A 13,771-nucleotide genomic window follows, 5' to 3' on the forward strand; every position below is an offset into this window, starting at 1 on the left:
CAGTGCTCTATAATCCTTCAAGAGGAGGCTTCAATTGAGGAAGAACAACAATGTTCATTTTCAGATAAATTACTTCTTGGGAATGAGATGTGTTTTTAGTTGTTGCTGCAAGTTTCTAGTCAGAAACCACTTAGTCATTTGGCCTGGGGGAAAACTGCCACTTTGACACAGTTTTATGGTGTAGGAGATGCGAACTCTCACAATAGGCACATGAACACGTGGTCCTTGAATGGTGAGTATGTAAGCCTTTCTCTTTAAGGAACAATGTACTTGCACCCCTTGGGTGTCCGAATTGATGGGATGACAGTGTAGTTGCTGAATAGAAGATGTCATGATTTAAGAGAGATTTTCCTATTTCCTTGTGACCTGCTTGTCTTGTCACTCTGTACTGCAGCCCAGTTTTATTCTTCTGTCATGTCTTGAATCCAGGGAAGATGTGAAGTGTTTGATATGTTGCAGTATCACTTTGCACCTGGACAGAAATCTCTGCATCTACTGAGAAGGTAACGACTCATTCAGTGGGGGAATTCTGCATTGTGGGCTAGGGGTGGATGCACAAGGATAGGCAGGGAGTACCACAGCTTTAGGGGGAGGAGGACAAGGGGCAGAAATGGGGAATACAAGAGGATAATCCAAGGTCTCCTTTTCAGAAGAGTGACAGATTCTGGTTTCTTTATCTGCCTCTCTTTAATAGGAGAAAAGCCTGCCAGTGGGGGTGAAGTCTGTGACACCAGAGCCTGTACACCCAGTTGTTTTACTAAATTATTCATCCTGTTCCTGTGATAACATAGTTATAAGGAGGAGCCTAATTGAATTTACTGTCTGGCTTTGGCCAATAGGGTGATAAGGATCCAGCAGAATGGGATGACGGTGAATCCTGCTAGTGTGCTGTGAATGTGAAGCAGGAGGGATTGGCAGTTTGTGTGCAAGAAGGAAAGCAAAAAGGTCCAGGGCCTCCGGATTAGCAGCTAAGGAAAGGTAAGGGAGCGAGCGGGAGCAGGGTTTGCCAGAATCATTTACAGAACCTGTGTTGCAAGGGCATTTTTGTTTAAAAGAAAGCACTCTGCAGGCAATGTTTTCCTGCAGGATTTGGAGGGAAAAGGAATGTGTGTTGTGCACTTGCTCAGTGCATGTAGCGTGTGCCTTTGTCTCTATACGTGCTGCAGGGGTTTATAATACCGTGTTTTCAATTCTGCGTGTCTGGACGGAGGTGCCTGGGCTCTATATGGCTGCAGCAGCAATCCGTGAAGCCTGTGCGTTACAAATGTAATGAGAGGAGCCAAAAGGGAGGAACTGCCTCATGGTCTGAAGCAATCTGGGCAAAACAGCAGTGATGCAAATCTGATTTGATTGAAAATGGAAACGCCGATGTTAGTGAGCTGCTTGCAATTAAAAAAAGAGCAAGCATGTGTGCATCTGTCTGTGTATCTACCGAATCTGCAGAGAGATGTGAGAATGAGAAAGAGGAGGTCAGACCAGAGTATTAGTCATGGCAGGTGGAGATAAATGGCAAGCAATCTGTGTAATCAGAGTCTCTAATACAGAGAAGGAGCGTGAGTGAGTAGGAAAGTGGATTAATCTTGTCTGCTGCTGAGCCAGCTACACCTAGATAGCAAAGGCGGGGGGGGGGGGGGGGGGGGGGAGGGATCAGGAGAGGTTACCTGACTGGTTAGAAGAACTGGTGATCAAACCATCCTGTTTGCCTACTGCTAACAGAGGAAGTCTGCTTCCACAGATTTGTTATCTCCCTTTTAATCATAGGAAGAAAGGGTGAGCATCTCTGAGGATCAGGTTAGAGTCCACAAATTAACGTTGTCTGGAAAAGCAGGAGTACATCGAGTAAATTAGCATCTGCCCTCCCTTTCGTTTCGCTGCCTTTGCTGTATTAACGAGTGACTGCTAGACAGACAGGGCAGGTGGAGGAAGTTGGATTACGAATGTGACAAGCGCCGCTAAGTCATGTAGATCAAAGACAGGGAATGTTGTTTGTAGCCATGGTGCTACAATCCCACTTCTATAGCATACATCTTTTAAAAACCTTTAACAGAAGGCTCTCTAGAACTAGGTAACCTTAGTCCAGCCACTACCTGGAGCGGGGATTGCAGCTGGCTGTAAGGCGTTAACAGATTTGTCTCCTTTTCATTTGTATTCACAACCTCATTCTTTCAAAAAACAGGATCGAAGAGAAGGTCTGTTTAAGAGAAAGAGTACAAGAATGTTGTTTCTCACCTATGAATATTTTATCTCAGATGGAAGCAAACTCTTATGATGAGTGCTGAGGGAGGTACAATCTTTCCACTCTCGGAAAGCAACAGTCAGATGCTCCCTCCAAAAAGAGCAGGAAGGCAAAAAGCCCCACAGTGGGAAGTGTCCAGACTGCCTTGTCTTGCATTAACCTAACCAATTTGTTTGAAGGAAGGACTGGTCCTGGATAGGTCCTTCTTATTCTCTGATACCAACTCTCTCATGTGGGGGGGTTAACTTTCCCCTACTAAAAAATCCTTTCTCTGTGGTAGTTTTCTCACATGGCCCAAAGGTGGGAAAACCCACCCGTGGCCAGTATGCCCATTAGCGAGCACCTCTCCACTCGCCTTTACCCTCTGTCCACGAGCTCTTCAGGTGTCTCTGTCGTGTGCCACTGTGATGCGAGTCTGAGCCCCCGCCATCTCACAGCTTGTATATGTGCTGAGTGAGACTGAAGGGACTAGAAAATGTTTCCACTCCCTCGGCACACATACAAAAGGCTCCACCTTGCAGAGGACGTTTGTCTTTGATGATGGAAACCCACAGGGAACCAGCTTCTGCTGGGACGGAGCCGTGTTCTGCTTACCTCACCTGGACTGACTGACTGAAACAGGGGTCTAAGACTTCTGCCTCTCTCAGATTTTTGCCTCTCTATTTCCCATGTCCCTTCCTCCTCGCCCCAACTTCTCTAAGTTAGCAAAAACATGGTCATATCTGAGTTTGAGTCCAACTTTCAGAAAACTCATGGCAACAGAGCGAGCTGAGAAATGAAACCAATAAATCCGGCCATCTGAAAATAGCACTCCCAGTAAAACTGACTCCTCTCTCCTTGTTTCTGCCCTAGAAAGAGAGCAATAAACAAAGATTTTGCATATTCACTTGCTCCAAAAGACAGCAGAGCCTCCAGGTGTCGAATGGAGGGTCCCCATTATGAAAAAGGGGGTCGGCACACGGTCTGTGTGCCCAGACAGTCCTTCTCCATGCACTTCCAAGGAAACTGTTTGCAGTTGCTCGTTCTGGGATACGCATACTCTTGGGAGATGCACACATGGGGTCGGCAGGAGAAGCACCCCTGTGACACTGCAGCAGGAGTAGGCTGGCATTCAGTTGCAGCATTTAGTCCTAGCTGGGTGAATACATTGTTTGCTTCTGTCCTCAGAGTCGACAGCGAGGTTCAGAAATGGGCAAAATGCCAGCGTATTCCCAGGGAAGCTTACATCATCGCCAATTCACTGGTGCCAGAGACTATGCTGGAAACCTGAGGTCACTTTCGCCATTAATTGCCCAAATGATTAATTCATGTAACAATTTCATTTTCCTGGGCAGAGGTCAGAAGGTTAGGTACTCTAGTAATGAGGGACATGATGGGATGCCAAACTTTTGCCTCTTGCTAATGTTGACTCTAACTGCAAGCTGCTAGCCACAGCATCCTCTAGCCCCAAATGCCCAGAATAATCTTTCCTGCCCCAGAAATGGTGCCATTTTTTGTTTGCATTCCACCCTTTCCCTTTGTGTTTTTATTGGTGTGATGTGTGAGCAGTCGCCCTACTGGGATTTTTAGTGCTGCAAATTCTGCTCTAAAGCTCTGAAACATAGCGCTCATAACTTTCAGGATTCCTTCTTAAGAAGAGATTTGCTTTAATCTTTCAGTTTAATTAGGGTTCTTCCCGCCTTGGAAATCTCATTCCATCTTCCAAATATTCCTTGTAATTACGACATTTTCATTGCGCTTGCTGGCAAAACAATTATTTTCCTTCTTTAAAAAATAAAGGAAAAAAGAATGTTTTGTTCTTGTTGCATAGTGGTTGGGGTATTGAATCTCCCTCCCAGAGGATGCTGCCCTGTCTATAGGGGTGCAGGATGCCTTAATCAGGCTGAAAATTCTCCAGAATGCCTTTTTTTTTTTTGCAGTAAGCACTCTAGGACTTTTCAATCTTTTTTGGAGTTTTTAGGCTAAATTTCTCTTTCCTACCACTTTAACAGTTAAGCAAATAAGCACAGAACTCTGTGGTGGCCATAACCAAGACTAGATATGATTATTAGTTGATAAAGGTGCAACAAGCTGATCTGATAACCTACTGGTAGGCCAAAATGCTAATTCAAAATGTGAAAGAAAACACTTAGTGCATTTTCGGAAGTGAAAGCACAGAATTGGAAGCGCATTTTCTTTCAAGCAACCGCACTGCTCCTAGATTCCTCCCCCTTGCTCAATCCAGTGTTTCCTCCCCTGGTCTTCCTCTTTTTTTGGCTGACTTTAGTCCCCACAAGCTTACAAAACCCTCAATCGTAAGTTTTCAAACAGAACTGGCAAAACAGAATGGAAACTTTCCGATTTCTAGATACGCTTGTTATTTGCGGGGTAAAATGGTCTCCTTTCTGTTTAAGTAGCTGTCTCTCCATTCTGGATAATTTTTTACTTCTTCCTGTCCTTCATGGCTTGTTATGGTATTCTCTTATCTCCTCTAGAGATTAGAATATATCAAGGAATTTTTCCTGAATGCTGACAAACAACAGAAATCTGACTGATTACCAATTGTAGGAGAGCTGTTACTCATTAGGTATGGTAGACTCGTATGAATTTATGATATAGTTATCAAGGGAAATTCTACGATTATGGTGATCTAATGATGTCTATAATAATGGCTGTCAGGTTGCAGACAATCATCTATTGTCTGCTTAATGAGCAATAATCCCACCGTGGCTGTGCAGATCAAACACTTCAAGCAAGAGTGCAGTATGACTTTGCTGCCAGAGCTGCATTTGTCACAAGAACAGTGGCCTAGGGCATGTGCTTGCAGTTTAGACCGTGCTCATAAAGAGAAAAAAAATAATGGGATTGCCTTGGTAAAGAAAGAAGATGATTCTGTAATACGGCCTTTGGGGTGGAAATGATCTTTTGTCCTGATGACATTGCTTTGTTGCAAAAGGCCGAGTTTTTCATTGCTAGTAGAGTGACGTAAAAGAGGTCTATATTCTGGTGATGGATACAACTAGTGTGGAAACAAAGCAGATTGGATAGGGTAGGCAGGACCCCTTTGCCAGACTTGCTCACCCTGGGAGCATTGCCTTCAAATCACTTTCCAGAGAATGACTACAATCATTCCAAAAGGCATGTTGAATAATACACTTGCTATAAACTATCAAACCAGAATATGAACGAGACAGGCAACTTCTGTACTGCACGTTGTTCCATCCTAAAGAACATAGGCACCTTTATGGAAGAAGTATCTTCCTATGTGCTAGAAAAGTGAGACTTTGTGTAAAGAGGAGGAAAATCGAAGGAGTGGACAGATAGATGAAGAGCTGTGCAAAGGGGGTAGAGGGGTTGTCTTTTCTTAAAGAAGGAAATTTCATTTTTGAAATGCATGTTTTAGGTGATTTACTGCCCTCAGCTTTACTCAGTCAGAGCCAGCATTTCTCAAATACTTCGGCTAGGAAACATAGAAAAGCACTGGCTTCCTTTTTTTTTTTCTCTCCACCCACAGGAAAAAACCCACACATGCTAATTTCTTTTAAAGTCTGGAAACCAGTGTCTTCTGCCACGTCCTCATACTTTGAAATGGCTGTTTGTTCAGCTCAGTCAAGTGTAAAAAGTGTGCTACTTCAAGTCTTACATTTTAATTTGCAATGTAATTGTACTTTTAATTTACAATGGCACAAATGCAGAAGGAAATACTTTTTAACTTGCTAATTCTGGTCCTTTAAACCACAAGGCTGTTTAAGAAGAGACACTAATAAGCCACTTCTTGTTAGATGTGATAGCTTAAACCATTCACACTATTCAGAGCAGAAAAGAGATTAACTGAAGTATCATTCCCATCCAAGTAAGTGGAGAAATTCACACCTCGCTGGGGCCCAGGGCTTCTGAGCCTGGAGCTAAGAAAAGGGCCAGAGCTGCTTATGCTATATTTATTATGTAGCTAATGCAGCTACATGTATGTAGCTGCTGTAAGGACTTATGTAGCCTTTCAACAGCATTAAACTAACTTTATAAGCAAACACAAGCATATTTACGTAGGACCATTAGAAGAGCAAAATCAAGAGCAGCACTACATTCAGCTCCCAGATGATTCAGACTTTTAAAATCTGCTCTTTAAAATATAGTAACACTCCTTTTTAAGATAGAATGTATTATTTTTAATATATTTTTGCCCTGCGTGGTTGGCTTCTCCCTATACAGTACAACAAACACATCTGTTACACTGTCCTCTTCTTCCCTCTATTTTCATCTATAATTTGCTGGGCTTAGAGCAAGACTGAACAACCGTATGGTGTGTTCGAGCCCAGCAGCATGTCCAAGACCTGGGCTACAGAAACACCTCTGCATGAAGCTGCCAAACAAGCTGTAAACACGAGGGGAGAATGAATACAGAGCCTTCTCGGAGAAAGAAGTCAAGAAAATTGGTTTTCTCCTTCAACCTGCAGCCCAGTGCAGTCGCTTTTAACCACAACTGTATAACAGTGAAAAAAAAAGTAAATTTGGGGAAAAGAATGCTCATACATTCCCAGAGGTGAAGGACAAGGTGTTTGTCACTGACTCACTCACTGTGTGCACCTCTAATGTACTGTGCCCATCACAGGTAGCTGGAAGGGGCTGTGTAGAAACTACGTGTGGCAGAGAAACACATCTAGCACCTAGTTGTTTTCTGAAGTGGGCTTGATGAAACCAAAGAGCCTGACCAGTTAGGAAGCATTTATTCTTTTTTAGCCATGAGATATTTGGTTTTGCTGCTTAAAGGACTCGCTGCCTGTATTCCCATCTGGTTGCTAAAGCAATGCTATGTTTTGGAGAGAGGGGTTGGACAAAATGACGCGCTCCCTCCAGCAGCTGAAGGCTGCTGTATTTAGCTTGATGCATCTATCTAAAATATACTCCTGTGTATTTAGCTAATCTTGCAAGCAGGCTTCCTTACTTCAGCAGCTTTGTGAAATTTCTTTTAAGAGGAGAGAGAGGAGTAGGCGAGGTGGGAGGGGTGCTGCTATATAACAAAACTGAAAGAGACCGTCAGGAATTGACATGAAGGTTTCCCTGGTTTACTCTGGGCAACCTTAATAATCCAATAGAGCCTTTCAGTCAGGGCTTTCCCTGCTGTTCCCTGCAAGGGCAGTTTCATGTATAAAAATTTCTTTCCTTGAAACTATTCAGTGTGCCAGTTCCTAAGAAACATGAAACATAGGAAGGGACAGTGCCTTTCAAGAGCTAGAGCTGATAATTCCTATTAACATGCAAGAAGGCTTTTCCCGGGAAGATCCTTTGATTTTTCTGGCTGTTAGTCACAGGTCACGGGCCTCTGGCTTTATTTGTCATGCTTCTACCTTGAAGGAAAATGCCAAGTTTGTTGCTGAGCCCAGCAGCCAGATATGATAGCAATTGCTTCCTCCGCAGGAGCCATTCACAGAAAGAGCAGGACAGGGCTTTTAATAAAACTGGGCATTTGCAGGTCTTCTGGAGTCACTAGCTGGCCTCTCCTGCAAAAGTCATGCCAGCCATACAAGACCATCTTCTTTGTGCTGCGATCAGAAAGAGAGAGGAACCCGATACGAACCTAAAAGTTTTAGGTAGCTTCTATTTCCTTGAGAGTCCTATTGAAGTTGATGGGAATTTTCCTTGAGCTGGAAGAGAAAGAATTGACTCTCACTTTGTGAGATTTTTCCAGTTCAATAAGCATTGTTAGGAGTTTTCTTGTACACACTTTTCTGCTAGCTTGCACAAACTTTTGGAGTTAAATGTTCCAATAAAAGCAATGCAGTCATCAGAGGAAGATATGAGACATGAGTTTCTGCACTGCTGTGGCATTTCATCTTTTGGACAGAAAAATTTTGTGGTTGGCTTTGGTTGCCTGGAATATATGAGAGCTGTAATGTGCTGTAACTTGTGATATCCAAACCTCATAATGCTTCCTTAGCTCCACTGTAAAAAGTACTCAGCTAGCAAGGTTTCAGTGCAACATCTCTCCACTGAAAGATAACAGGTCATCAATCCTGAGATAGGCTGTGGAATGCCATCTTTGAATATTTGTTTGGAAAGGAAAGCCAGGGAATGAATGGGACATTTGATACTCCATTTACATGTTACAGGAAATTTTGGAAAGTTTTTGTTCTGTTGTGGAACAGAAAATATTTTGAAATGGCAAAATTTCCTTGAAATGAGCAGTGTGGTTTTCCACCTACTCTTATAAATACAGTAATTTTGAACCATTGACCATTCTTAGCCCAGCTCCCTATGTCTCCCCATGCTTTCATTCCTCCCATACAACCACTACTGAAAAGTCCTTTGTGATTCTGCTCAGAAGAACCTACAGTTTCAGCCCTGCCTCTATCAGTCTGCCTTCCTTTCCATCTGATCTTTAGATAGCTGTGATCTGCTGAGGACCCTGAGATAGCTGTTCTCTAACTTGAAAAGAGAGAAGACATGGAGAGGGTTTCGTTTTTAGTCAATCATCTACAACTGAAAGTTTCTCCTGAGCCTCCCATGCCTTGCTCTAACAGAGACGATACTTAGCTACCTTCAAACTATGCTGCAAGATCAGTATGTATTTTTCAGAACGGAGTTCGTGGTGAAGAACAGTAAGGATCAGTTAACAGTAAGTTGCCCTTAGTAAACAGTAAGTTTACTTAGTTAACAGTAAGTTGCCCTTAGGTGTCTAACCTTGCAAATGTAGAGTTAGTGGTAGGACACTGAGGGCTGTGGACCAGTAAAAACCAAAAATATATTCTAAAGTAGTGCATAGCATATGCCTGCTTCATGGTATGGTCAGGAGTAGCAGCTGGGCAGAAGGTAGAAGAGTGTGTGTGTGTGTCTCTGAAGAGCACTTCTGGAACCAGAGTACAGCCAGGGTGTCTATCTTAACTAATATCAAGTTCTGCAGTTCCTCTTGGCAACACTCAGATGTTTTTTTGCTGATATAGGGCAGCTGTTACACTTCCCAGGAAGGAATACTGAGTTACCAACTAGGCTCTCCATCACATTTTCTCTAACCAGGATGTTTATGCTGCTGCTTTATTGGTATTAAAGAGCATCAGGCAGGTGCTGTGATTGCACCAAGGTGCCAGTGAAGATCAACAGCTGGATAGAGGTCTACAGCATCACTGCTGCTTACTAGCACTGAAGGCTCAGTGGGCCATGGCTGGCAGCAATCCCAGGGGATGGGCTCTGTTGCACAGCTTTGTGACATATGGGCAGGGGGACAGCAGGACCATGGCTGTCAAACTAGTTGCCAGCTGCTGCAGGACTTGGCAGTGTTCCTTGTTCAACCATCAGAGTTACAGAAATCAAGAAATCAGCTCAGGTAGGGATTGCTGCCAGGTACTGACTAGTCTTGCAGATGATGTGTTGGCAACAGCTGCTGCCCAAGATCTTGCTGCTCGGAAAACAACTACTGCTTTACATCTTGAACATCTGAGCTCTGCTGGGATGCTTGGGCAAGTATCTTTGGCACTGGGGTATCAGTCGTGCAGTCCCCACTGCAGTTGGGGGATGATCAAAGCCATCTGAGAAGCTGTTGTCTTCATCCAGGCTTCAGGGTGCTTCTGCTTTGCTCTTGCTCTTGCTGCTGTGTTGGTGGCTGTGATATAGGGCTGGCTTGGACCAGACTGGTGAATATTTACAAACCAGCTTTGGAGCTGCTTTTTGAACCAGGAATGATAAATTTATTTCAGGGGTTTCTGGGAGAAAATACCTGAGCTGCACTAAGTGGGAGGCCATGGTCCGTGATCCTAGTCTAGTCTTCAGATACTTTTTTTTTTTCTTCAGTAAATGCTCTGCAGTGCTTTAGTAGTAATTGAAGAGATCCAGAGCAATTATCCTCTTGCAGGAATGAGCTTCTAATGACGGGGAGATGAAGTGAGAAGGCAGCAAGTGATTAAGCTGATAATAGTGAAGGGTGTTTATGTATTTGGTGCCATGAAATGTACATTCTTATTAGTGCTCACAATTGTACATTCTTATTAATGCTCTCTTGCTATGTTTTTACATCTGAATTTTTGTATGAAGTGCTTTAACCAAAGTTCTTCCGGTAGCTCTTAGGGAAATATATGTGGATACGCAAGAGGCATAAGCCCAGCACTCACTAGGACATGTTTAGATACAGTGTTTGCACTGGAATAGAAAGGAAAGGAGACAGAGATCCTTTTGTCTAACTCGGCTTATTTATAAAAGGTCACCCATACGCTATCTTTGTACACAATTAACATCTTTTGGGTGTATAGAATTTTTTTGCAGTGATCTGCTCTGAAACTCAACTTCAGTGATCTCAGCAGTTCTCATCTGAACTGGGAACATGGTTGGTTTACTGTATGTTTTTCCATATTTGAAGTAATACAGTTTTCAGTTTTCAAGTAGATTTAACTTAAACTAGATGCCATGCTTACCTTGTATATTGTAGAACACCTCTGCAATCTGTATTTATATCACTGTGCACCTCAGTATCTCTCAAACTGGAACATATTTAGCTTTTCCATGTAATTTTTTTTAATAGAAATATCATTATGCAGTCAAGTATAAAAGGACATAGAGCAGTTAAATGACTTGCTCAAGTCAAAAAGTAAGCCCACAGTGAAAAAGCACTGCTATTTGTATGATTTATTTTATGTTTTACCATACTGATTGCCATGCTACCGCATACAGGAAGATCACACCTGCATTTAATTCCAGCTTACGGAAAGCACTATGTCTATGCAAGTGTCAGCTTAGGCAGAATTTGTGTGGTCGTGTTACTGGGGGAAGCTGAGTGGCATGAGTGTGTCTGTGTGTGCAAAGCTGCAGGGAATAAACATATTTCCTAGGCCTGAAGTAGTTATTGCCCTGCCATCCTTGCTAGCCTCTGAAAGCTTAAAGCTAACAAGTTACACCCTGGATTTTGGGGGGTTTTAACCTGTTCTGGGGCTGTTTAGGGACGACAAAGTGACGCAGGTTGTTACAAGATGGCCAGTTTCACGATGCATGCTTTTAATCTAGCTAGCTTTTATGAATCTGAGGGCTCAGGTGTTTGTTCTGGGAAGGAGCTGGAAATAAAGCCAGGCAGAGCAAGGCAGAAGCTCTCTGGGTATTACCTGGAGCTTTGCAGTGCTTGTTTTGGACTCAACAGCAGATCTTACAGTCTACTCTTGAACACATCTTTTTTTCTGTCAATACATATCCAAAGTAAAAATGGCTTTCATCAGCAAGATTCAGTCCCATGGGACATGGGACTAAGCAGTAAGCACTGCTTAACTCTGATCAAATACAGACTACCCCACAGAAGTACAATACTGAGCAACACTACCTCTAGCATTAGAAATATCATCCTACAATCATACATAAATAGCTACAATATTAGCCTGCCTGCCTCCTGCTAATCAGGCCAGAAAAGTAGAAAAGGAGGCCCCAGTGTCACTCTTGGATAACTTCTGTTTGAGATTTGCAGGACCTGATTGTGTCTATTCTCAATGCCATGATATTCGTGCTAACTGTAGCTGGTTGGTCACGCTGGGTTTGTCCTTCCACCCAGCCAGAGTTCATCCTAGTGCATGTGGTGAGATGCCTCCCGCTGTGCTCTGCTCGGGTTGTCTGAGTGCAGAACAGTCATAGCGCTCTCATTTCCCCTCTTCTCTTTCTTTGTCTGCTTTCCAAGCTTAGGAAAGAAGTTTTAATGCGTGTCTGTGATTGTGGGAGGAGGAGGAGAAATTAAAATAGCTTTGTGGAGCAAGCCTTTACATTTCCAATTATAAAATGATTCTTAGTGTCAAGCTTTTTCCTCTGAGAAAGCATTTTTTTTCACATGTAGCAGCTACAGATTCATCAGTCTTTGAAAGACTCGTTCACTGTATCCTTAAATAAGCCTGGCCAGTTTTGTAACCTTTACACTCTTTGTAATTCAGATAGTGATTGGTAGGACCAGAGCTCTTGACTGGTGGAAGCTACTCACACTTCAGAGGTTCATGGTGCAGCGTGTAGGCTTGAGAGCTCAGCCTTATGTATCTCTGCATTTTATAAAGTAAAGCCGGTCTTCCTAAACGAGGAAAACAAGGCACCGATATCAGTGACTGTTCACAATGTGACTGTAAAGCACTCAGTTAAAATCATGCTGTGCTTGATTTCCACTTCTGGGCCAAGCCTACCAGGGTACTCTCTCAGGATTTCATTGGGACCCAGAATGTGTTCTAGTTCCCACACTCATGTATTATATTTTCTGATGCTTTTTGTCTAAACATAGTTTTGGGAGTTCAGAGCCAATTATGTAAGGCTCCTACGCTGTCCAGCATGAAGGCAAAAACTGGACAGACAATCAGACAGGAGCCAGGAAGGAAGAAAATTTGGTAAAGAACAGTCAGGGAAATCATTTATCATTGGTTTTCAAAACACATTTTCTAATTTTAGTAGTGCACCTCAAGTCACGCACCGCTTTGTAAACACAATGTCCCTGCAGAGCTGGCATGACTTCTTAAATGGCATTTAGAAACTGGCCAGAGGCTTTATTAAAAATATAAAGCACCTTCCCACCCACCCGTCCCACGCAGGCTCCTGCTGATGCATGAATATATTTGGCTTGCAGCCCCAACATGCACTGTGCTATAGCATATCTCCTGGACGCTGGTGAGGTTGCAGCCTCAGGCAGCTTTGCACAAAGACTGCCTGTATGTGTAATCTGGTGGGCTGACGTGCCTTTTGCTGTCTGCTATTCAGTTGTCATAAAGCTAATGTAGGATGCAAAATTTAGGAGTATGTGTCATTTTGATTTTCCACTCCCTCCACCCCTGTCAATATTTGCATGTCAAGAACAAACATGGGGGTACTCCGTTGAGATTTGGGAGAAGGGATGAGAAAAGTTGGGGACGGGGTGGTGAGAAGGGGCTGGGGTGAGAGGTGTGTGTGTTCGTGGTGCGAGCAGACTGGATGTAATACACAAACCCACGCAGTTTTTCAAACTTCCCCATGTGACCAATAGTAATCATACAAAACAGTGAAGAAAAACGTCTCCTAGAAGTGCTCAGCAGAATTTGGGTCGGTCATCACAGAGCCTGAGTCAGACATAGCTAATGGTCCCCTACAGTGCTCCAGATGAAGGTCTCTTAATCCCCTTTCTCTCTGCCTCTTGTTTGGGAATCACCTGGACAGTCAGTCCTCTACCACTTCTACATCACATACATAGATGAATTTGGCATCAAGCGATTTCACACTTGTGCCAGAAATCTTCCCCAGAGGGCAGTAAGACATTGCCTTTCCCTTCCATCATCAAAATAAATCACTAAGCATGCTTAAATTCCCGGGTTATTCTTCTGTTTGTATTAGTATTAGGTGCTGCAACATGAGATATGCACACACAGGTAGAAAGCAAATGAGCATCTTGCTATGCAAAGGCAAATCTTGGGCTTTATTTTTCCACGTATCTGTTGCACACATCAGCATACTCCAGGCAGCAAATGAACTCTCTGGGAGGAGAAAAGGGGTGGAATGCAAAAAGGCAGCAAAACTTAGAAGGAATACACTAGTCCCACAGATGATTTAGAAGACTTTAGATGTCTAGAGGAAGACTGTTTAACCCTCAAG

At 43.2% G+C, this 13,771-nt stretch overlaps 1 protein-coding gene across 1 annotated transcript in view; it reads left to right on the forward strand.

Moving 5' to 3' along the window:
- Nucleotides 1-864: 864 nt before the first annotated feature.
- Nucleotides 865-13,771, forward strand: part of SYN3 (synapsin III) — a 205,748-nt gene continuing 192,841 nt past the window's right edge. Inside the window, exon 1 of the mRNA XM_009684358.2 lies at nucleotides 865-978. The gene's annotated coding sequence lies outside the window, so the exon portion shown is untranslated. The remainder of the gene's footprint in view (nucleotides 979-13,771) is intronic.

Source organism: Struthio camelus, chromosome 1 (genome assembly GCF_040807025.1).
Source record: "Struthio camelus isolate bStrCam1 chromosome 1, bStrCam1.hap1, whole genome shotgun sequence".
NCBI classification, from domain to species: Eukaryota; Metazoa; Chordata; class Aves; order Struthioniformes; family Struthionidae; genus Struthio; species Struthio camelus.